This window comes from Eubalaena glacialis, chromosome X, assembly GCF_028564815.1.
Source record: "Eubalaena glacialis isolate mEubGla1 chromosome X, mEubGla1.1.hap2.+ XY, whole genome shotgun sequence".
Taxonomy (NCBI): Eukaryota; Metazoa; Chordata; class Mammalia; order Artiodactyla; family Balaenidae; genus Eubalaena; species Eubalaena glacialis.
Window position 1 is genome coordinate 53673935 of NC_083736.1, and position 25380 is coordinate 53699314.

The window sequence follows — 25380 nt, forward strand, 5'->3', positions numbered from 1 at the left end:
GAACCATGCCGGCAGTGAGGAAAACCCCGGCAATAACAATGCTTTTCAGGTAGCTTCGAGGCCGCATGAACGGAGCTTTCATAATGGGAAAAGAAGCCTTATGCCATCAGTCTCCAATTTCTAGGTTGACACGCAGCATACACGCAGGACCAGAGCTTACTGTCTCTACGCAGTGTTCTGGTACCGAAACGGTTGCTTAAGCAAAGTCCCTAGGAGTCTTGGAAAGCTTACTACCGTGAAACTAAAGCAGAACAGCGATGAAGGCCTCATGGAGCTGCTGCACGCCTCCCGTTTTGCCAGCATAATCAGGGCCTTACTTCGAGGCTAGTGCTCACATTGACTTTCACGTTTGGTATAGAGCAGAGCAGGGTGAGCTTCCAACTAGGAACTGGAAGCACAAGGCTTCTTTCGAGAAAACTCATTTTCTTCTATGTGCCATGCCGGTTGTAAGTAAAAGCACGGTAACAACAGTGCTTTTCAGGTAGCTTCGAGGCCGCATGAATGGAGCTTTCAAAACGGGAAAACAAGCCTTGTGCCATCAGTCTTCCATTTTTAGGTTGACACGCAGCATAAGTACATGTTGATGCTCACAAGTCAAAAGAGATTCACGATACCCACTGGGGCTTTCCCTGAATCAACTTTTTTCTACATGCGGTTTTCCGCGTGCAGCCAAGTTCCAAAACAAAGGATGCGCGAGCGAGACTGAGGGGCCTTTGCATCTTCAAAGGACCTGCAGTGTTACACCAAGAACTGTGCTTAAATTGTACTTGGAATGCAAGCCGACCACCTCCTTGCGGATGCGTGACTCTAAGTGTGAAATGTGAAAAGGGATTAGAAGCAGAGTGTTTTTCTCAATAGAGTTCAGCTAGGGGAATGAGGTTCCACCCATTGCATGGAGGACAGTCTAGAAGTGTGTTCGTGAATCCTGTGTGGAGCTGAGGTAATCTGGCTCTCCCAAGGAAGAGTGCAGTGTGTTGGTTCTCTCTAGCCAACACTGGGGTGTTCCAAAAAGTCCTACGGGGCTGGAAGTTGCTTAACAGGACCACAGCTTCCTTGCTCTACTCAGTATTCTGGTACGGAAACGGGTGCTGAAGCAAGGACCCTAGGAGTTTTGAAAGGCTTACTACCGTGAAACTAAAGCAGAACAGTGATGAAGGCCTCATGGAGCTGCTGCACGCCTCTCGTTTTGCAAGGATAATCAGGGCCTTACTTCGAAGCTTGGGCTCACGTTGACTTTCACTTTAGGTATAGAGCAGAGCAGGGTGAGCTTCCAACAAGGAACAGGAAACCCAAGGTTTCTTAGGCGAAAACTCATTTTCTTCTCAGAACCATGCCGGCAGTGAGGAAAACCCCGGCAACAACAATGCTTTTCAGGTAGCTTCGAGGCCGCATGAACGGAGCTTTCATAATGGGAAAAGAAGCCTTATGCCATCAGTCTCCAATTTCTAGGTTGACACGCAGCATACACGCAGGACCAGAGCTTATTGTCTCTATGCAGTGTTCTGGTACCGAAACGGTTGCTTAAGCAAAGTCCCTAGGAGTCTTGGAAAGCTTACTACCGTGAAACTAAAGCAGAACAGCGATGAAGGCCTCATGGAGCTGCTGCACGCCTCCCGTTTTGCCAGGATAATCAGGGCCTTACTTCGAGGCTAGTGCTCACATTGACTTTCACGTTTGGTATAGCGCAGAGCAGGGTGAGCTTCCAACAAGGAACTGGAAACCCAAGGTTTCTTAGGAGAAAACTCATTTTCTTCTCAGAACCATGCCGGCAGTGAGGAAAACCCCGGCAACAACAATGCTTTTCAGGTAGCTTCGAGGCCGCATGAACGGAGCTTTCATAATGGGAAAAGAAGCCTTATGCCATCAGTCTCCAATTTCTAGGTTGACACGCAGCATACACGCAGGACCAGAGCTTACTGTCTCTACGCAGTGTTCTGGTACCGAAACGGTTGCTTAAGCAAAGTCCCTAGGAGTCTTGGAAAGCTTACTACCGTGAAACTAAAGCAGAACAGCGATGAAGGCCTCATGGAGCTGCTGCACGCCTCCCGTTTTGCCAGCATAATCAGGGCCTTACTTCGAGGCTAGTGCTCACATTGACTTTCACGTTTGGTATAGAGCAGAGCAGGGTGAGCTTCCAACTAGGAACTGGAAGCACAAGGTTTCTTTCGAGAAAACTCATTTTCTTCTATGTGCCATGCCGGCTGTAAGTAAAAGCACGGTAACAACAGTGCTTTTCAGGTAGCTTCGAGGCCGCATGAATGGAGCTTTCAAAACCTGAAAACAAGCCTTGTGCCATCAGTCTTCCATTTTTAGGTTGACACGCAGCATAAGTACATGTTGATGCTCACAAGTCAAAAGAGATTCACGATACCCACTGGGGCTTTCCCTGAATCAACTTTTTTCTACATGCGGTTTTCCGCGTGCAGCGAAGTTCCAAAACAAAGGATGCGTGAGCGAGACTGAGGGGCCTTTGCATCTTCAAAGGACCTGCAGTGTTACACCAAGAACTGTGCTTAAATTGTACTTGGAATGCAAGCCGACCACCTCCTTGCGGATGCGTGATTCTAAGTGTGAAATGTGAAAAGGGATTAGAAGCAGAGTGTTTTTCTCAATAGAGTTCAGCTAGGGGAATGAGGTTCCACCCATTGCATGGAGGACAGTCTAGAAGTGTGTTCGTGAATCCTGTGTGGAGCTGAGGTAATCTGGCTCTCCCAAGGAAGAGTGCAGTGTGTTGGTTCTCTCTAGCCAACACTGGGGTGTTCCAAAAAGTCCTACGGGGCTGGAAGTTGCTTAACAGGACCAGAGCTTCCTTGCTCTACTCAGTATTCTGGTACGGAAACGGGTGCTGAAGCAAGGACCCTAGGAGTTTTGAAAGGCTTACTACCGTGAAACTAAAGCAGAACAGTGATGAAGGCCTCATGGAGCTGCTGCACGCCTCTCGTTTTGCAAGGATAATCAGGGCCTTACTTCGAAGCTTGGGCTCACGTTGACTTTCACGTTTGGTATAGAGCAGAGCAGGTGAGCTTCCAACAAGGAAGAGGAAACCCAAGGTTTCTTAGGAGAAAACTCATTTTCTTCTCAGAACCATGCCGGCAGTGAGGAAAACCCCGGCAACAACAATGCTTTTCAGGTAGCTTCGAGGCCGCATGAACGGAGCTTTCATAATGGGAAAAGAAGCCTTATGCCATCAGTCTCCAATTTCTAGGTTGACACGCAGCATACACGCAGGACCAGAGCTTACTGTCTCTACGCAGTGTTCTGGTACCCAAACGGTTGCTTAAGCAAAGTACCTAGGAGTCTTGGAAAGCTTACTACCGTGAAACTAAAGCAGAACAGCGATGAAGGCCTCAGGGAGCTGCTGCACGCCTCCCGTTTTGCCAGCATAATCAGGGCCTTACTTCGAGGCTAGTGCTCACATTGACTTTCACGTTTGGTATAGAGCAGAGCAGGGTGAGCTTCCAACTAGGAACTGGGAGCACAAGGTTTCTTTCGAGAAAACTCATTTTCTTCTATGTGCCATGCCGGCTGTAAGTAAAAGCACGGTAACAACAGTGCTTTTAAGGTAGCTTCGAGGCCGCATGAATGGAGCTTTCAAAACGGGAAAACAAGCCTTGTGCCATCAGTCTTCCATTTTTAGGTTGACACGCAGCATAAGTACATGTTGATGCTCACAAGTCAAAAGAGATTCACGATACCCACTGGGGCTTTCCCTGAATCAACTTTTTTCTACATGCGGTTTTCCGCGTGCAGCCAAGTTCCAAAACAAAGGATGCGCGAGCGAGACTGAGGGGCCTTTGCATCTTCAAAGGACCTGCAGTGTTACACCAAGAACTGTGCTTAAATTGTACTTGGAATGCAAGCCGACCACCTCCTTGCGGATGCGTGACTCTAAGTGTGAAATGTGAAAAGGGATTAGAAGCAGAGTGTTTTTCTCAATAGAGTTCAGCTAGGGGAATGAGGTTCCACCCATTGCATGGAGGACAGTCTAGAAGTGTGTTCGTGAATCCTGTGTGGAGCTGAGGTAATCTGGCTCTCCCAAGGAAGAGTGCAGTGTGTTGGTTCTCTCTAGCCAACACTGGGGTGTTCCAAAAAGTCCTACGGGGCTGGAAGTTGCTTAACAGGACCAGAGCTTCCTTGCTCTACTCAGTATTCTGGTACGGAAACGGGTGCTGAAGCAAGGACCTTAGGAGTTTTGAAAGGCTTACTACCGTGAAACTAAAGCAGAACAGTGATGAAGGCCTCATGGAGCTGCTGCACGCCTCTCGTTTTGCAAGGATAATCAGGGCCTTACTTCGAAGCTTGGGCTCACGTTGACTTTCACTTTAGGTATAGAGCAGAGCAGGGTGAGCTTCCAACAAGGAACAGGAAACCCAAGGTTTCTTAGGAGAAAACTCATTTTCTTCTCAGAACCATGCCGGCAGTGAGGAAAACCCCGGCAATAACAATGCTTTTCAGGTAGCTTCGAGGCCGCATGAACGGAGCTTTCATAATGGGAAAAGAAGCCTTATGCCATCAGTCTCCAATTTCTAGGTTGACACGCAGCATACACGCAGGACCAGAGCTTACTGTCTCTACGCAGTGTTCTGGTACCGAAACGGTTGCTTAAGCAAAGTCCCTAGGAGTCTTGGAAAGCTTACTACCGTGAAACTAAAGCAGAACAGCGATGAAGGCCTCATGGAGCTGCTGCACGCCTCCCGTTTTGCCAGCATAATCAGGGCCTTACTTCGAGGCTAGTGCTCACATTGACTTTCACGTTTGGTATAGAGCAGAGCAGGGTGAGCTTCCAACTAGGAACTGGAAGCACAAGGCTTCTTTCGAGAAAACTCATTTTCTTCTATGTGCCATGCCGGTTGTAAGTAAAAGCACGGTAACAACAGTGCTTTTCAGGTAGCTTCGAGGCCGCATGAATGGAGCTTTCAAAACGGGAAAACAAGCCTTGTGCCATCAGTCTTCCATTTTTAGGTTGACACGCAGCATAAGTACATGTTGATGCTCACAAGTCAAAAGAGATTCACGATACCCACTGGGGCTTTCCCTGAATCAACTTTTTTCTACATGCGGTTTTCCGCGTGCAGCCAAGTTCCAAAACAAAGGATGCGCGAGCGAGACTGAGGGGCCTTTGCATCTTCAAAGGACCTGCAGTGTTACACCAAGAACTGTGCTTAAATTGTACTTGGAATGCAAGCCGACCACCTCCTTGCGGATGCGTGACTCTAAGTGTGAAATGTGAAAAGGGATTAGAAGCAGAGTGTTTTTCTCAATAGAGTTCAGCTAGGGGAATGAGGTTCCACCCATTGCATGGAGGACAGTCTAGAAGTGTGTTCGTGAATCCTGTGTGGAGCTGAGGTAATCTGGCTCTCCCAAGGAAGAGTGCAGTGTGTTGGTTCTCTCTAGCCAACACTGGGGTGTTCCAAAAAGTCCTACGGGGCTGGAAGTTGCTTAACAGGACCAGAGCTTCCTTGCTCTACTCAGTATTCTGGTACGGAAACGGGTGCTGAAGCAAGGACCCTAGGAGTTTTGAAAGGCTTACTACCGTGAAACTAAAGCAGAACAGTGATGAAGGCCTCATGGAGCTGCTGCACGCCTCTCGTTTTGCAAGGATAATCAGGGCCTTACTTCGAAGCTTGGGCTCACGTTGACTTTCACTTTAGGTATAGAGCAGAGCAGGGTGAGCTTCCAACAAGGAACAGGAAACCCAAGGTTTCTTAGGCGAAAACTCATTTTCTTCTCAGAACCATGCCGGCAGTGAGGAAAACCCCGGCAACAACAATGCTTTTCAGGTAGCTTCGAGGCCGCATGAACGGAGCTTTCATAATGGGAAAAGAAGCCTTATGCCATCAGTCTCCAATTTCTAGGTTGACACGCAGCATACACGCAGGACCAGAGCTTACTGTCTCTACGCAGTGTTCTGGTACCGAAACGGTTGCTTAAGCAAAGTCCCTAGGAGTCTTGGAAAGCTTACTACCGTGAAACTAAAGCAGAACAGCGATGAAGGCCTCATGGAGCTGCTGCACGCCTCCCGTTTTGCCAGCATAATCAGGGCCTTACTTCGAGGCTAGTGCTCACATTGACTTTCACGTTTGGTATAGAGCAGAGCAGGGTGAGCTTCCAACTAGGAACTGGAAGCACAAGGTTTCTTTCGAGAAAACTCATTTTCTTCTATGTGCCATGCCGGCTGTAAGTAAAAGCACGGTAACAACAGTGCTTTTCAGGTAGCTTCGAGGCCGCATGAATGGAGCTTTCAAAACCTGAAAACAAGCCTTGTGCCATCAGTCTTCCATTTTTAGGTTGACACGCAGCATAAGTACATGTTGATGCTCACAAGTCAAAAGAGATTCACGATACCCACTGGGGCTTTCCCTGAATCAACTTTTTTCTACATGCGGTTTTCCGCGTGCAGCGAAGTTCCAAAACAAAGGATGCGCGAGCGAGACTGAGGGGCCTTTGCATCTTCAAAGGACCTGCAGTGTTACACCAAGAACTGTGCTTAAATTGTACTTGGAATGCAAGCCGACCACCTCCTTGTGGATGCGTGATTCTAAGTGTGAAATGTGAAAAGGGATTAGAAGAAGAGTGTTTTTCTCAATAGAGTTCAGCTAGGGGAATGAGGTTCCACCCATTGCATGGAGGACAGTCTAGAAGTGTGTTCGTGAATCCTGTGTGGAGCTGACGTAATCTGGCTCTCCCAAGGAAGAGTGCAGTGTGTTGGTTCTCTCTAGCCAACACTGGGGTGTTCCAAAAAGGCCTACGGGGCTGGAAGTTGCTTAACAGGACCAGAGCTTCCTTGCTCTACTCAGTATTCTGGTACGGAAACGGGTGCTGAAGCAAGGACCCTAGGAGTTTTGAAAGGCTTACTACCGTGAAACTAAAGCAGAACAGTGATGAAGGCCTCATGGAGCTGCTGCACGCCTCTCGTTTTGCAAGGATAATCAGGGCCTTACTTCGAAGCTTGGGCTCACGTTGACTTTCACGTTTGGTATAGAGCAGAGCAGGTGAGCTTCCAACAAGGAAGAGGAAACCCAAGGTTTCTTAGGAGAAAACTCATTTTCTTCTCAGAACCATGCCGGCAGTGAGGAAAACCCCGGCAACAACAATGCTTTTCAGGTAGCTTCGAGGCCGCATGAACGGAGCTTTCATAATGGGAAAAGAAGCCTTATGCCATCAGTCTCCAATTTCTAGGTTGACACGCAGCATACACGCAGGACCAGAGCTTACTGTCTCTACGCAGTGTTCTGGTACCCAAACGGTTGCTTAAGCAAAGTACCTAGGAGTCTTGGAAAGCTTACTACCGTGAAACTAAAGCAGAACAGCGATGAAGGCCTCAGGGAGCTGCTGCACGCCTCCCGTTTTGCCAGCATAATCAGGGCCTTACTTCGAGGCTAGTGCTCACATTGACTTTCACGTTTGGTATAGAGCAGAGCAGGGTGAGCTTCCAACTAGGAACTGGGAGCACAAGGTTTCTTTCGAGAAAACTCATTTTCTTCTATGTGCCATGCCGGCTGTAAGTAAAAGCACGGTAACAACAGTGCTTTTAAGGTAGCTTCGAGGCCGCATGAATGGAGCTTTCAAAACGGGAAAACAAGCCTTGTGCCATCAGTCTTCCATTTTTAGGTTGACACGCAGCATAAGTACATGTTGATGCTCACAAGTCAAAAGAGATTCACGATACCCACTGGGGCTTTCCCTGAATCAACTTTTTTCTACATGCGGTTTTCCGCGTGCAGCCAAGTTCCAAAACAAAGGATGCGCGAGCGAGACTGAGGGGCCTTTGCATCTTCAAAGGACCTGCAGTGTTACACCAAGAACTGTGCTTAAATTGTACTTGGAATGCAAGCCGACCACCTCCTTGCGGATGCGTGACTCTAAGTGTGAAATGTGAAAAGGGATTAGAAGCAGAGTGTTTTTCTCAATAGAGTTCAGCTAGGGGAATGAGGTTCCACCCATTGCATGGAGGACAGTCTAGAAGTGTGTTCGTGAATCCTGTGTGGAGCTGAGGTAATCTGGCTCTCCCAAGGAAGAGTGCAGTGTGTTGGTTCTCTCTAGCCAACACTGGGGTGTTCCAAAAAGTCCTACGGGGCTGGAAGTTGCTTAACAGGACCAGAGCTTCCTTGCTCTACTCAGTATTCTGGTACGGAAACGGGTGCTGAAGCAAGGACCTTAGGAGTTTTGAAAGGCTTACTACCGTGAAACTAAAGCAGAACAGTGATGAAGGCCTCATGGAGCTGCTGCACGCCTCTCGTTTTGCAAGGATAATCAGGGCCTTACTTCGAAGCTTGGGCTCACGTTGACTTTCACTTTAGGTATAGAGCAGAGCAGGGTGAGCTTCCAACAAGGAACAGGAAACCCAAGGTTTCTTAGGAGAAAACTCATTTTCTTCTCAGAACCATGCCGGCAGTGAGGAAAACCCCGGCAATAACAATGCTTTTCAGGTAGCTTCGAGGCCGCCTGAACGGAGCTTTCATAATGGGAAAAGAAGCCTTATGCCATCAGTCTCCAATTTCTAGGTTGACACGCAGCATACACGCAGGACCAGAGCTTACTGTCTCTACGCAGTGTTCTGGTACCGAAACGGTTGCTTAAGCAAAGTCCCTAGGAGTCTTGGAAAGCTTACTACCGTGAAACTAAAGCAGAACAGCGATGAAGGCCTCATGGAGCTGCTGCACGCCTCCCGTTTTGCCAGCATAATCAGGGCCTTACTTCGAGGCTAGTGCTCACATTGACTTTCACGTTTGGTATAGAGCAGAGCAGGGTGAGCTTCCAACTAGGAACTGGAAGCACAAGGCTTCTTTCGAGAAAACTCATTTTCTTCTATGTGCCATGCCGGTTGTAAGTAAAAGCACGGTAACAACAGTGCTTTTCAGGTAGCTTCGAGGCCGCATGAATGGAGCTTTCAAAACGGGAAAACAAGCCTTGTGCCATCAGTCTTCCATTTTTAGGTTGACACGCAGCATAAGTACATGTTGATGCTCACAAGTCAAAAGAGATTCACGATACCCACTGGGGCTTTCCCTGAATCAACTTTTTTCTACATGCGGTTTTCCGCGTGCAGCCAAGTTCCAAAACAAAGGATGCGCGAGCGAGACTGAGGGGCCTTTGCATCTTCAAAGGACCTGCAGTGTTACACCAAGAACTGTGCTTAAATTGTACTTGGAATGCAAGCCGACCACCTCCTTGCGGATGCGTGACTCTAAGTGTGAAATGTGAAAAGGGATTAGAAGCAGAGTGTTTTTCTCAATAGAGTTCAGCTAGGGGAATGAGGTTCCACCCATTGCATGGAGGACAGTCTAGAAGTGTGTTCGTGAATCCTGTGTGGAGCTGAGGTAATCTGGCTCTCCCAAGGAAGAGTGCAGTGTGTTGGTTCTCTCTAGCCAACACTGGGGTGTTCCAAAAAGTCCTACGGGGCTGGAAGTTGCTTAACAGGACCAGAGCTTCCTTGCTCTACTCAGTATTCTGGTACGGAAACGGGTGCTGAAGCAAGGACCCTAGGAGTTTTGAAAGGCTTACTACCGTGAAACTAAAGCAGAACAGTGATGAAGGCCTCATGGAGCTGCTGCACGCCTCTCGTTTTGCAAGGATAATCAGGGCCTTACTTCGAAGCTTGGGCTCACGTTGACTTTCACTTTAGGTATAGAGCAGAGCAGGGTGAGCTTCCAACAAGGAACAGGAAACCCAAGGTTTCTTAGGCGAAAACTCATTTTCTTCTCAGAACCATGCCGGCAGTGAGGAAAACCCCGGCAACAACAATGCTTTTCAGGTAGCTTCGAGGCCGCATGAACGGAGCTTTCATAATGGGAAAAGAAGCCTTATGCCATCAGTCTCCAATTTCTAGGTTGACACGCAGCATACACGCAGGACCAGAGCTTATTGTCTCTATGCAGTGTTCTGGTACCGAAACGGTTGCTTAAGCAAAGTCCCTAGGAGTCTTGGAAAGCTTACTACCGTGAAACTAAAGCAGAACAGCGATGAAGGCCTCATGGAGCTGCTGCACGCCTCCCGTTTTGCCAGGATAATCAGGGCCTTACTTCGAGGCTAGTGCTCACATTGACTTTCACGTTTGGTATAGCGCAGAGCAGGGTGAGCTTCCAACAAGGAACTGGAAACCCAAGGTTTCTTAGGAGAAAACTCATTTTCTTCTCAGAACCATGCCGGCAGTGAGGAAAACCCCGGCAACAACAATGCTTTTCAGGTAGCTTCGAGGCCGCATGAACGGAGCTTTCATAATGGGAAAAGAAGCCTTATGCCATCAGTCTCCAATTTCTAGGTTGACACGCAGCATACACGCAGGACCAGAGCTTACTGTCTCTACGCAGTGTTCTGGTACCGAAACGGTTGCTTAAGCAAAGTCCCTAGGAGTCTTGGAAAGCTTACTACCGTGAAACTAAAGCAGAACAGCGATGAAGGCCTCATGGAGCTGCTGCACGCCTCCCGTTTTGCCAGCATAATCAGGGCCTTACTTCGAGGCTAGTGCTCACATTGACTTTCACGTTTGGTATAGAGCAGAGCAGGGTGAGCTTCCAACTAGGAACTGGAAGCACAAGGTTTCTTTCGAGAAAACTCATTTTCTTCTATGTGCCATGCCGGCTGTAAGTAAAAGCACGGTAACAACAGTGCTTTTCAGGTAGCTTCGAGGCCGCATGAATGGAGCTTTCAAAACCTGAAAACAAGCCTTGTGCCATCAGTCTTCCATTTTTAGGTTGACACGCAGCATAAGTACATGTTGATGCTCACAAGTCAAAAGAGATTCACGATACCCACTGGGGCTTTCCCTGAATCAACTTTTTTCTACATGCGGTTTTCCGCGTGCAGCGAAGTTCCAAAACAAAGGATGCGCGAGCGAGACTGAGGGGCCTTTGCATCTTCAAAGGACCTGCAGTGTTACACCAAGAACTGTGCTTAAATTGTACTTGGAATGCAAGCCGACCACCTCCTTGCGGATGCGTGATTCTAAGTGTGAAATGTGAAAAGGGATTAGAAGAAGAGTGTTTTTCTCAATAGAGTTCAGCTAGGGGAATGAGGTTCCACCCATTGCATGGAGGACAGTCTAGAAGTGTGTTCGTGAATCCTGTGTGGAGCTGACGTAATCTGGCTCTCCCAAGGAAGAGTGCAGTGTGTTGGTTCTCTCTAGCCAACACTGGGGTGTTCCAAAAAGGCCTACGGGGCTGGAAGTTGCTTAACAGGACCAGAGCTTCCTTGCTCTACTCAGTATTCTGGTACGGAAACGGGTGCTGAAGCAAGGACCCTAGGAGTTTTGAAAGGCTTACTACCGTGAAACTAAAGCAGAACAGTGATGAAGGCCTCATGGAGCTGCTGCACGCCTCTCGTTTTGCAAGGATAATCAGGGCCTTACTTCGAAGCTTGGGCTCACGTTGACTTTCACGTTTGGTATAGAGCAGAGCAGGTGAGCTTCCAACAAGGAAGAGGAAACCCAAGGTTTCTTAGGAGAAAACTCATTTTCTTCTCAGAACCATGCCGGCAGTGAGGAAAACCCCGGCAACAACAATGCTTTTCAGGTAGCTTCGAGGCCGCATGAACGGAGCTTTCATAATGGGAAAAGAAGCCTTATGCCATCAGTCTCCAATTTCTAGGTTGACACGCAGCATACACGCAGGACCAGAGCTTACTGTCTCTACGCAGTGTTCTGGTACCCAAACGGTTGCTTAAGCAAAGTACCTAGGAGTCTTGGAAAGCTTACTACCGTGAAACTAAAGCAGAACAGCGATGAAGGCCTCAGGGAGCTGCTGCACGCCTCCCGTTTTGCCAGCATAATCAGGGCCTTACTTCGAGGCTAGTGCTCACATTGACTTTCACGTTTGGTATAGAGCAGAGCAGGGTGAGCTTCCAACTAGGAACTGGGAGCACAAGGTTTCTTTCGAGAAAACTCATTTTCTTCTATGTGCCATGCCGGCTGTAAGTAAAAGCACGGTAACAACAGTGCTTTTAAGGTAGCTTCGAGGCCGCATGAATGGAGCTTTCAAAACGTGAAAACAAGCCTTGTGCCATCAGTCTTCCATTTTTAGGTTGACACGCAGCATAAGTACATGTTGATACTCACAAGTCAAAAGAGGTTCACGATACCCACTGGGGCTTTCCCTGAATCAACTTTTTTCTACATGCGGTTTTCCGCGTGCAGCGAAGTTCCAAAACAAAGGATGCGCGAGCGAGACTGAGGGGCCTTTGCATCTTCAAAGGACCTGCAGTGTTACACCAAGAACTGTGCTTAAATTGTACTTGGAATGCAAGCCGACCACCTCCTTGCGGATGCGTGACTCTAAGTGTGAAATGTGAAAAGGGATTAGAAGCAGAGTGTTTTTCTCAATAGAGTTCAGCTAGGGAAATGAGGTTCCACCCATTGCATGGAGGACAGTCTAGAAGTGTGTTCGTGAATCCTGTGTGGAGCTGAGGTAATCTGGCTCTCCCAAGGAAGAGTGCAGTGTGTTGGTTCTCTCTAGCCAACACTGGGGTGTTCCAAAAAGGCCTACGGGGCTGGAAGTTGCTTAACAGGACCAGAGCTTCCTTGCTCTACTCAGTATTCTGGTACGGAAACGGGTGCTGAAGCAAGGACCCTAGGAGTTTTGAAAGGCTTACTACCGTGAAACTAAAGCAGAACAACGATGAAGGCCTCATGGAGCTGCTGCACGCCTCTCGTTTTGCAAGGATAATCAGGGCCTTACTTCGAAGCTTGGGCTCACGTTGACTTTCACTTTAGGTATAGAGCAGAGCAGGGTGAGCTTCCAACTAGGAACTGGAAGCACAAGGTTTCTTTCGAGAAAACTCATTTTCTTCTATGAACCATGCCGGCTGTAAATAAAAGCACGGTAACAACAGTGCTTTTCAGGTAGCTTCGGGGCCGCATCAACGGAGCTTTCATAATGGGAAAACTAGCCTTGTGCCATCAGTCTCTAATTTCTAGGTTGACACGCAGCATACACGCAGGAGCAGAGCTTCCTGGTTCTACGCAGTGTTCTGGTACTGAAACGGGTGCTGAAGCAAGGCCCGTAGGAGTGTTGAAAAGCTTACTACCTTGAAACTAAAGCAGAACAACGATGAAGGCCTCATGGAGCTGCTGCACGCCTCTCGTTTTGCAAGGATAATCAGGGCCTTACTTCGAAGCTTGGGCTCACGTTGACTTTCACGTTTGGTATAGAGCAGAGCAGGGTGAGCTTCCAACAAGGAAGAGGAAACCCAAGGTTTCTTAGGAGAAAACTCATTTTCTTCTCAGAACCATGCCGGCAGTGAGGCAAACCCCGGCAACAACAATGCTTTTCAGGTAGCTTCGAGGCCGCATGAACGGAGCTTTCATAATGGGAAAAGAAGCCTTATGCCATCAGTCTCCAATTTCTAGGTTGACACGCAGCATACACGCAGGACCAGAGCTTACTGTCTCTACGCAGTGTTCTGGTACCGAAACGGTTGCTTAAGCAAAGTCCCTAGGAGTCTTGGAAAGCTTACTACCGTGAAACTAAAGCAGAACAGCGATGAAGGCCTCATGGAGCTGCTGCACGCCTCCCGTTTTGCCAGGATAATCAGGGCCTTACTTCGAGGCTAGTGCTCACATTGACTTTCACGTTTGGTATAGAGCAGAGCAGGGTGAGCTTCCAACTAGGAACTGGGAGCACAAGGTTTCTTTCGAGAAAACTCATTTTCTTCTATGTGCCATGCCGGCTGTAAGTAAAAGCACGGTAACAACAGTGCTTTTCAGGTAGCTTCGAGGCCGCATGAATGGAGCTTTCAAAACGGGAAAACAAGCCTTGTGCCATCAGTCTTCCATTTTTAGGTTGACACGCAGCATAAGTACATGTTGATACTCACAAGTCAAAAGAGATTCACGACACCCACTGGGGCTTTCCCTGAATCAACTTTTTTCTACATGCGGTTTTCCGCGTGCAGCGAAGTTCCAAGACAAAGGATGCGCGAGCGAGACTGAGGGGCCTTTGCATCTTCAAAGGACCTGCAGTGTTACACCAAGAAGTGTGCTTAAATTGTACTTGGAATGCAAGCCGACCACCTCCTTGCGGATGCGTGACTCTAAGTGTGAAATGTGAAAAGGGATTAGAAGCAGAGTGTTTTTCTCAATAGAGTTCAGCTAGGGGAATGAGGTTCCACCCATTGCATGGAGGACAGTCTAGAAGTGTGTTCGTGAATCCTGTGTGGAGCTGAGGTAATCTGGCTCTCCCAAGGAAGAGTGCAGTGTGTTGGTTCTCTCTAGCCAACACTGGGGTGTTCCAAAAAGGCCTACGGGGCTGGAAGTTGCTTAACAGGACCAGAGCTTCCTTGCTCTACTCAGTATTCTGGTACGGAAACGGGTGCTGAAGCAAGGACCCTAGGAGTTTTGAAAGGCTTACTACCGTGAAACTAAAGCAGAACAGTGATGAAGTCCTCATGGAGCTGCTGCACGCCTCTCGTTTTGCAAGGATAATCAGGGCCTTACTTCGAAGCTTGGGCTCACGTTGACTTTCACTTTAGGTATAGAGCAGAGCAGGGTGAGCTTCCAACAAGGAACAGGAAACCCAAGGTTTCTTAGGAGAAAACTCATTTTCTTCTCAGAAACATGCCGGCAGTGAGGAAAACCCCGGCAACAACAATGCTTTTCAGGTAGCTTCGAGGCCGCATGAACGGAGCTTTCATAATGGGAAAAGAAGCCTTATGCCATCAGTCTCCAATTTCTAGGTTGACACGCAGCATACACGCAGGACCAGAGCTTATTGTCTCTATGCAGTGTTCTGGTACCGAAACGGTTGCTTAAGCAAAGTCCCTAGGAGTCTTGGAAAGCTTACTACCGTGAAACTAAAGCAGAACAGCGATGAAGTCCTCATGGAGCTGCTGCACGCCTCCCGTTTTGCCAGCATAATCAGGGCCTTACTTCGAGGCTAGTGCTCACATTGACTTTCACGTTTGGTATAGAGCAGAGCAGGGTGAGCTTCCAACTAGGAACTGGAAGCACAAGGTTTCTTTCGAGAAAACTCATTTTCTTCTATGAACCATGCCGGCTGTAAATAAAAGCACAGTAACAACAGTGCTTTTCAGGTAGCTTCGGGGCCGCATCAACGGAGCTTTCATAATGGGAAAACTAGCCTTGTGCCATCAGTCTCTAATTTCTAGGTTGACACGCAGCATACACGCAGGAGCAGAGCTTCCTGGTTCTACGCAGTGTTCTGGTACTGAAACGGGTGCTGAAGCAAGGCCCCTAGAAGTGTTGAAAAGCTTACTACCTTGAAACTAAAGCAGAACAACGATGAAGGCCTCATGGAGCTGCTGCACGCCTCTCGTTTTGCAAGGATAATCAGGGCCTTACTTCGAAGCTTGGGCTCACGATGACTTTCACTTTAGGTATAGCGCAGAGCAGGGTGAGCTTCCAACAAGGAACTGGAAACCCAAGGTTTCTTAGGAGAGAACTCATTTTCTTCTCAGAACCATGCCGGCAGTGAGGAAAACCCCGGCAACAACAATGCTTTTCAGGTAGCTTCGAGGCCGCATGAACGGAGCTTTCATAATGGGAAAAGAAGCCTTATGCCATCAGTCTCCAATTTCTAGGTTGACACGCAGCATACACGCAGGACCAGAGCTTACTGTCTCTACGCAGTGTTCTGGTACCGAAACGGTTGCTTAAGCAAAGTCCCTAGGAGTCTTGGAAAGCTTACTACCGTGAAACTAAAGCAGAACAGCGATGAAGGCCTCATGGAGCTGCTGCACGCCTCCCGTTTTGCCAGCATAATCAGGGCCTTACTTCGAGGCTAGTGCTCACATTGACTTTCACGTTTGGTATAGAGCAGAGCAGGGTGAGCTTCCAACTAGGAACTGGAAGCACAAGGTTTCTTTCGAGAAAACTCATTTTCTTCTATGTGCCATGCCGGCTGTAAGTAAAAGCACGGTAACAACAGTGCTTTTCAGGTAGCTTCGAGGCCGCATGAATGGAGCTTTCAAAACGGGAAAACAAGCCTTGTGCCATCAGTCTCTAATTTCTAGGTTGACACGTAGCATACACGCAGGAGCAGAGCTTCCTTGTTCTATGCAGTGTTCTGGTACTGAAACGGGTGCTGAAGCAAGGCCTCTAGGAGTGTTGAAAAGCTTACTACCTTGAAACTAAAGCAGAACAACGATGAAGGCCTCATGGAGCTGCTGCACGCCTCTCGTTTTGCAAGGATAATCAGGGCCTTACTTCGAAGCTTGGGCTCACGTTGACTTTCACTTTAGGTATAGCGCAGAGCAGGGTGAGCTTCCAACAAGGAACTGGAAACACAAGGTTTCTTAGGAGAAAACTCATTTTCTTCTCAGAACCATGCCGGCAGTGAGGAAAACCCCGGCAACAACAATGCTTTTCAGGTAGCTTCGAGGCCGCATGAACGGAGCTTTCATAATGGGAAAAGAAGCCTTATGCCATCAGTCTCCAATTTCTAGGTTGACACGCAGCATACACGCAGGACCAGAGCTTACTGTCTCTACGCAGTGTTCTGGTACCGAACCGGTTGCTTAAGCAAAGTCCCTAGGAGTCTTGGAAAGCTTACTACCGTGAAACTAAAGCAGAACAGCGATGAAGGCCTCATGGAGCTGCTGCACGCCTCCCGTTTTGCCAGGATAATCAGGGCCTTACTTCGAGGCTAGTGCTCACATTGACTTTCACGTTTGGTATAGAGCAGAGCAGGGTGAGCTTCCAACTAGGAACTGGAAGCACAAGGTTTCTTTCGAGATAACTCATTTTCTTCTATGTGCCATGCCGGCTGTAAGTAAAAGCACGGTAACAACAGTGCTTTTCAGGTAGCTTCGAGGCCGCATGAATGGAGCTTTCAAAACGGGAAAACAAGCCTTGTGCCATCAGTCTTCCATTTTTAGGTTGACACGCAGCATAAGTACATGTTGATACTCACAAGTCAAAAGAGATTCACGATACCCACTGGGGCTTTCCCTGAATCAACTTTTTTCTACATGCGGTTTTCCGCGTGCAGCCAAGTTCCAAAACAAAGGATGCGTGAGCGAGACTGAGGGGCCTTTGCATCTTCAAAGGACCTGCAGTGTTACACCAAGAACTGTGCTTAAATTGTACTTGGAATGCAAGCCGACCACCTCCTTGCGGATGCGTGACTCTAAGTGTGAAATGTGAAAAGGGATTAGAAGCAGAGTGTTTTTCTCAATAGAGTTCAGCTAGGGGAATGAGGTTCCACCCATTGCATGGAGGACAGTCTAGAAGTGTGTTCGTGAATCCTGTGTGGAGCTGAGGTAATCTGGCTCTCCCAAGGAAGAGTGCAGTGTGTTGGTTCTCTCTAGCCAACACTGGGGTGTTCCAAAAAGGCCTACGGGGCTGGAAGTTGCTTAACAGGACCAGAGCTTCCTTGCTCTACTCAGTATTCTGGTACGGAAACGGGTGCTGAAGCAAGGACCCTAGGAGTTTTGAAAGGCTTACTACCGTGAAACTAAAGCAGAACAGTGATGAAGGCCTCATGGAGCTGCTGCACGCCTCTCGTTTTGCAAGGATAATCAGGGCCTTACTTCGAAGCTTGGGCTCACGTTGACTTTCACTTTAGGTATAGAGCAGAGCAGGGTGAGCTTCCAACAAGGAACAGGAAACCCAAGGTTTCTTAGGAGAAAACTCATTTTCTTCTCAGAAACATGCCGGCAGTGAGGAAAACCCCGGCAACAACAATGCTTTTCAGGTAGCTTCGAGGCCGCATGAACGGAGCTTTCATAATGGGAAAAGAAGCCTTATGCCATCAGTCTCCAATTTCTAGGTTGACACGCAGCATACACGCAGGACCAGAGCTTACTGTCTCTACGCAGTGTTATGGTACCCAAACGGTTGCTTAAGCAAAGTCCCTATGAGTCTTGGAAAGCTTACTACCGTGAAACTAAAGCAGAACAGCGATGAAGGCCTCATGGAGCTGCTGCAGGCCTCCCGTTTTGCCAGGATAATCAGGGCCTTACTTCGAGGCTAGTGCTCACATTGACTTTCACGTTTGGTATAGAGCAGAGCAGGGTGAGCTTCCAACTAGGAACTGGGAGCACAAGGTTTCTTTCGAGAAAACTCATTTTCTTCTATGAACCATGCCGGCTGTAAATAAAAGCACGGTAACAACAGTGCTTTTCAGGTAGCTTCGGGGCCGCATCAACGGAGCTTTCATAATGGGAAAACTAGCCTTGTGCCATCAGTCTCTAATTTCTAGGTTGACACGCAGCATACACGCAGGAGCAGAACTTCCTGATTCTACGCAGTGTTCTGGTACTGAAACGGGTGCTGAAGCAAGGCCCGTAGGAGTGTTGAAAAGCTTACTACCTTGAAACTAAAGCAGAACAACGATGAAGGCCTCATGGAGCTGCTGCACGCCTCTCGTTTTGCAAGGATAATCAGGGCCTTACTTCGAAGCTTGGGCTCACGTTGACTTTCACTTTAGGTATAGCGCAGAGCAGGGTGAGCTTCCAACAAGGAACTGGAAACCCAAGTTTTCTTAGGAGAAAACTCATTTTCTTCTCAGAAACATGCCGGCAGTGAGGAAAACCCCGGCAACAACAATGCTTTTCAGGTAGCTTCGAGGCCGCATGAACGGAGCTTTCATAATGGGAAAAGAAGCCTTATGCCATCAGTCTCCAATTTCTAGGTTGACACGCAGCATACACGCAGGACCAGAGCTTATTGTCTCTATGCAGTGTTCTGGTACCGAAACGGTTGCTTAAGCAAAGTCCCTAGGAGTCTTGGAAAGCTTACTACCGTGAAACTAAAGCAGAACAGCGATGAAGGCCTCATGGAGCTGCTGCACGCCTCCCGTTTTGCCAGGATAATCAGGGCCTTACTTCGAGGCTAGTGTTCACATTGACTTTCACGTTTGGTATAGAGCAGAGCAGGGTGAGCTTCCAACTAGGAACTGGAAGCACAAGGTTTCTTTCGAGAAAACTCATTTTCTTCTATGAACCATGCCGGCTGTAAATAAAAGCACGGTAACAACAGTGCTTTTCAGGTAGCTTCGGGGCCGCATCAACGGAGCTTTCATAATGGGAAAACTAGCCTTGTGCCATCAGTCTCTAATTTCTAGGTTGACACGCAGCATACACGCAGGAGCAGAGATTCCTGGTTCTACGCAGTGTTCTGGTACTGAAACGGGTGCTGAAGCAAGGCCCCTAGAAGTGTTGAAAAGCTTACTACCTTGAAACTAAAGCAGAACAACGATGAAGGCCTCATGGAGCTGCTGCACGCCTCTCGTTTTGCAAGGATAATCAGGGCCTTACTTCGAAGCTTGGGCTCACGTTGACTTTCACTTTAGGTATAGCGCAGAGCAGGGTGAGCTTCCAACAAGGAACTGGAAACCCAAGGTTTCTTAGGAGAAAACTCATTTTCTTCTCAGAACCATGCCGGCAGTGAGGAAAACCCCGGCAACAACAATGCTTTTCAGGTAGCTTCGAGGCCGCATGAACGGAGCTTTCATAATGGGAAAAGAAGCCTTATGCCATCAGTCTCCAATTTCTAGGTTGACACGCAGCATACACGCAGGACCAGAGCTTACTGTCTCTACGCAGTGTTCTGGTACCGAACCGGTTGCTTAAGCAAAGTCCCTAGGAGTCTTGGAAAGCTTACTACCGTGAAACTAAAGCAGAACAGCGATGAAGGCCTCATGGAGCTGCTGCACGCCTCCCGTTTTGCCAGGATAATCAGGGCCTTACTTCGAGGCTAGTGCTCACATTGACTTTCACGTTTGGTATAGAGCAGAGCAGGGTGAGCTTCCAACTAGGAACTGGAAGCACAAGGTTTCTTTCGAGATAACTCATTTTCTTCTATGTGCCATGCCGGCTGTAAGTAAAAGCACGGTAACAACAGTGCTTTTCAGGTAGCTTCGAGGCCGCATGAATGGAGCTTTCAAAACCGGAAAACAAGCCTTGTGCCATCAGTCTTCCATTTGTAGGTTGACACGCAGCATAAGTACATGTTGATGCTCACAAGTCAAAAGAGATTCACGATACCCACTGGGGCTTTCCCTGAATCAACTTTTTTCTACATGCGGTTTTCCGCGTGCAGCGAAGTTCCAAAACAAAGGATGCGCGAGCGAGACTGAGGGGCCTTTGCATCTTCAAAGGACCTGCAGTGTTACACCAAGAACTGTGCTTAAATTGTACTTGGAATGCAAGCCGACCACCTCCTTGCGGATGCGTGATTCTAAGTGTGAAATGTGAAAAGGGATTAGAAGAAGAGTGTTTTTCTCAATAGAGTTCAGCTAGGGGAATGAGGTTCCACCCATTGCATGGAGGACAGTCTAGAAGTGTGTTCGTGAATCCTGTGTGGAGCTGAGGTAATCTGGCTCTCCCAAGGAAGAGTGCAGTGTGTTGGTTCTCTCTAGCCAACACTGGGGTGTTCCAAAAAGGCCTACGGGGCTGGAAGTTGCTTAACAGGACCAGAGCTTCCTTGCTCTACTCAGTATTCTGGTACGGAAACGGGTGCTGAAGCAAGGACCCTAGGAGTTTTGAAAGGCTTACTACCGTGAAACTAAAGCAGAACAGTGATGAAGGCCTCATGGAGCTGCTGCACGCCTCTCGTTTTGCAAGGATAATCAGGGCCTTACTTCGAAGCTTGGGCTCACGTTGACTTTCACTTTAGGTATAGAGCAGAGCAGGGTGAGCTTCCAACAAGGAAGAGGAAACCCAAGGTTTCTTAGGAGAAAACTCATTTTCTTCTCAGAACCATGCCGGCAGTGAGGAAAACCCCGGCAACAACAATGCTTTTCAGGTAGCTTCGAGGCCGCATGAACGGAGCTTTCATAATGGGAAAAGAAGCCTTATGCCATCAGTCTCCAATTTCTAGGTTGACACGCAGCATACACACAGGACCAGAGCTTACTGTCTCTACGCAGTGTTCTGGTACCCAAACGGTTGCTTAAGCAAAGTCCCTAGGAGTCTTGGAAAGCTTACTACCGTGAAACTAAAGCAGAACAGCGATGAAGGCCTCATGGAGCTGCTGCACGCCTCCCGTTTTGCCAGGATAATCAGGGCCTTACTTCGAGGCTAGTGCTCACATTGACTTTCACGTTTGGTATAGAGCAGAGCAGGGTGAGCTTCTAACTAGGAACTGGGAGCACAAGGTTTCTTTCGAGAAAACTCATTTTCTTCTATGTGCCATGCCGGCTGTAAGTAAAAGCCCGGTAACAACAGTGCTTTTCAGGTAGCTTCGAGTCCGCATGAATGGAGCTTTCAAAACGGGAAAACAAGCCTTGTGCCATCAGTCTTCCATTTTTAGGTTGACACGCAGCATAAGTACATGTTGATGCTCACAAGTCAAAAGAGATTCACGATACCCACTGGGGCTTTCCCTGAATCAACTTTTTTCTACATGCGGTTTTCCGCGTGCAGCCAAGTTCCAAAACAAAGGATGCGCGAGCGAGACTGAGGGGCCTTTGCATCTTCAAAGGACCTGCAGTGTTACACCAAGAACTGGGCTTAAATTGTACTTGGAATGCAAGCCGACCACCTCCTTGCGGATGCGTGACTCTAAGTGTGAAATGTGAAAAGGGATTAGAAGCAGAGTGTTTTTCTCAATAGAGTTCAGCTAGGGGAATGAGGTTCCACCCATTGCATGGAGGACAGTCTAGAAGTGTGTTCGTGAATCCTGTGTGGAGCTGAGGTAATCTGGCTCTCCCAAGGAAGAGTGCAGTGTGTTGGTTCTCTCTAGCCAACACTGGGGTGTTCCAAAAAGGCCTACGGGGCTGGAAGTTGCTTAACAGGACCAGAGCTTCCTTGCTCTACTCAGTATTCTGGTACGGAAACGGGTGCTGAAGCAAGGACCCTAGGAGTTTTGAAAGGCTTACTACCGTGAAACTAAAGCAGAACAGTGATGAAGGCCTCATGGAGCTGCTGCACGCCTCTCGTTTTGCAAGGATAATCAGGGCCTTACTTCGAAGCTTGGGCTCACGTTGACTTTCACTTTAGGTATAGAGCAGAGCAGGGTGAGCTTCCAACAAGGAACAGGAAACCCAAGGTTTCTTAGGAGAAAACTCATTTTCTTCTCAGAAACATGCCTGCAGTGAGGAAAACCCCGGCAACAACAATGCTTTTCAGGTAGCTTCGAGGCCGCATGATCGGAGCTTTCATAATGGGAAAAGAAGCCTTATGCCATCAGTCTCCAATTTCTAGGTTGACACGCAGCATACACGCAGGACCAGAGCTTATTGTCTCTATGCAGTGTTCTGGTACCGAAACGGTTGCTTAAGCAAAGTCCCTAGGAGTCTTGGAAAGCTTACTACCGTGAAATTAAAGCAGAACAGCGATGAAGGCCTCGTGGAGCTGCTGCACGCCTCCCGTTTTGCCAGGATAATCAGGGCCTTACTTCGAGGCTAGTGCTCACATTGACTTTCACGTTTGGTATAGAGCAGAGCAGGGTGAGCTTCCAACTAGGAACTGGGAGCACAAGGTTTCTTTCGAGAAAACTCATTTTCTTCTATGAACCATGCCGGCTGTAAGTAAAAGCCCGGTAACAACAGTGCTTTTCAGGTAGCTTCGAGTCCGCATGAATGGAGCTTTCAAAACGGGAAAACAAGCCTTGTGCCATCAGTCTTCCATTTTTAGGTTGACACGCAGCATAAGTACATGTTGATGCTCACAAGTCAAAAGAGATTCACGATACCCACTGGGGCTTTCCCTGAATCAACTTTTTTCTACATGCGGTTTTCCGCGTGCAGCCAAGTTCCAAAACAAAGGATGCGCGAGCGAGACTGAGGGGCCTTTGCATCTTCAAAGGACCTGCAGTGTTACACCAAGAACTGTGCTTAAATTGTACTTGGAATGCAAGCCGACCACCTCCTTGCGGATGCGTGACTCTAAGTGTGAAATGTGAAAAGGGATTAGAAGCAGAGTGTTTTTCTCAATAGAGTTCAGCTAGGGGAATGAGGTTCCACCCATTGCATGGAGGACAGTCTAGAAGTGTGTTCGTGAATCCTGTGTGGAGCTGAGGTAATCTGGCTCTCCCAAGGAAGAGTGCAGTGTGTTGGTTCTCTCTAGCCAACACTGGGGTGTTCCAAAAAGGCCTACGGGGCTGGAAGTTGCTTAACAGGACCAGAGCTTCCTTGCTCTACTCAGTATTCTGGTACGGAAACGGGTGCTGAAGCAAGGACCCTAGGAGTTTTGAAAGGCTTACTACCGTGAAACTAAAGCAGAACAGTGATGAAGGCCTCATGGAGCTGCTGCACGCCTCTCGTTTTGCAAGGATAATCAGGGCCTTACTTCGAAGCTTGGGCTCACGTTGACTTTCACTTTAGGTATAGAGCAGAGCAGGGTGAGCTTCCAACAAGGAACAGGAAACCCAAGGTTTCTTAGGAGAAAACTCATTTTCTTCTCAGAAACATGCCTGCAGTGAGGAAAACCCCGGCAACAACAATGCTTTTCAGGTAGCTTCGAGGCCGCATGATCGGAGCTTTCATAATGGGAAAAGAAGCCTTATGCCATCAGTCTCCAATTTCTAGGTTGACACGCAGCATACACGCAGGACCAGAGCTTATTGTCTCTATGCAGTGTTCTGGTACCGAAACGGTTGCTTAAGCAAAGTCCCTAGGAGTCTTGGAAAGCTTACTACCGTGAAATTAAAGCAGAACAGCGATGAAGGCCTCGTGGAGCTGCTGCACGCCTCCCGTTTTGCCAGGATAATCAGGGCCTTACTTCGAGGCTAGTGCTCACATTGACTTTCACGTTTGGTATAGAGCAGAGCAGGGTGAGCTTCCAACTAGGAACTGGGAGCACAAGGTTTCTTTCGAGAAAACTCATTTTCTTCTATGAACCATGCCGGCTGTAAATAAAAGCACGGTAACAACAGTGCTTTTCAGGTAGCTTCGGGGCCGCATCAACGGAGCTTTCATAATGGGAAAACTAGCCTTGTGCCATCAGTCTCTAATTTCTAGGTTGACACGCAGCATACACGCAGGAGCAGATCTTCCTGGTTCTACGCAGTGTTCTGGTACTGAAACGGGTGCTGAAGCAAGGCCCCTAGGAGTGTTGAAAAGCTTAATACCTTGAAACTAAAGCAGAACAACGATGAAGGCCTCAAGGAGCTGCTGCACGCCTCTCGTTTTGCAAGGATAATCAGGGCCTTACTTCGAAGCTTGGGCTCACGTTGACTTTCACTTTAGGTATAGCGCAGAGCAGGGTGAGCTTCCAACAAGGAACTGGAAACCCAAGGTTTCTTAGGAGAAAACTCATTTTCTTCTCAGAACCATGCCGGCAGTGAGGAAAACCCCGGCAACAACAATGCTTTTCAGGTAGCTTCGAGGCCGCATGAACGGAGCTTTCATAATGGGAAAAGAAGCCTTATGCCATCAGTCTCCAATTTCTAGGTTGACACGCAGCATACACGCGGGACCAGAGCTTACTGTCTCTACGCAGTGTTCTGGTACCGAACCGGTTGCTTAAGCAAAGTCCCTAGGAGTCTTGGAAAGCTTACTACCGTGAAACTAAAGCAGAACAGCGATGAAGGCCTCATGGAGCTGCTGCACGCCTCCCGTTTTGCCAGGATAATCAGGGCCTTACTTCGAGGCTAGTGCTCACATTGACTTTCACGTTTGGTATAGAGCAGAGCAGGGTGAGCTTCCAACTAGGAACTGGAAGCACAAGGTTTCTTTCGAGATAACTCATTTTCTTCTATGTGCCATGCCGGCTGTAAGTAAAAGCACGGTAACAACAGTGCTTTTCAGGTAGCTTCGAGGCCGCATGAATGGAGCTTTCAAAACGGGAAAACAAGCCTTGTGCCATCAGTCTTCCATTTTTAGGTTGACACGCAGCATAAGTACATGTTGATACTCACAAGTCAAAAGAGATTCACGATACCCACTGGGGCTTTCCCTGAATCAACTTTTTTCTACATGCGGTTTTCCGCGTGCAGCGAAGTTCCAAAACAAAGGATGCGCGAGCGAGACTGAGGGGCCTTTGCATCTTCAAAGGACCTGCAGTGTTACACCAAGAAGTGTGCTTAAATTGTACTTGGAATGCAAGCCGACCACCTCCTTGCGGATGCGTGACTCTAAGTGTGAAATGTGAAAAGGGATTAGAAGCAGAGTGTTTTTCTCAATAGAGTTCAGCTAGGGGAATGAGGTTCCACCCATTGCATGGAGGACAGTCTAGAAGTGTGTTCGTGAATCCTGTGTGGAGCTGAGGTAATCTGGCTCTCCCAAGGAAGAGTGCAGTGTGTTGGTTCTCTCTAGCCAACACTGGGGTGTTCCAAAAAGGCCTACGGGGCTGGAAGTTGCTTAACAGGACCAGAGCTTCCTTGCTCTACTCAGTATTCTGGTACGGAAACGGGTGCTGAAGCAAGGACCCTAGGAGTTTTGAAAGGCTTACTACCCTGAAACTAAAGCAGAACAGTGATGAAGGCCTCATGGAGCTGCTGCACGCCTCTCGTTTTGCAAGGATAATCAGGGCCTTACTTCGAAG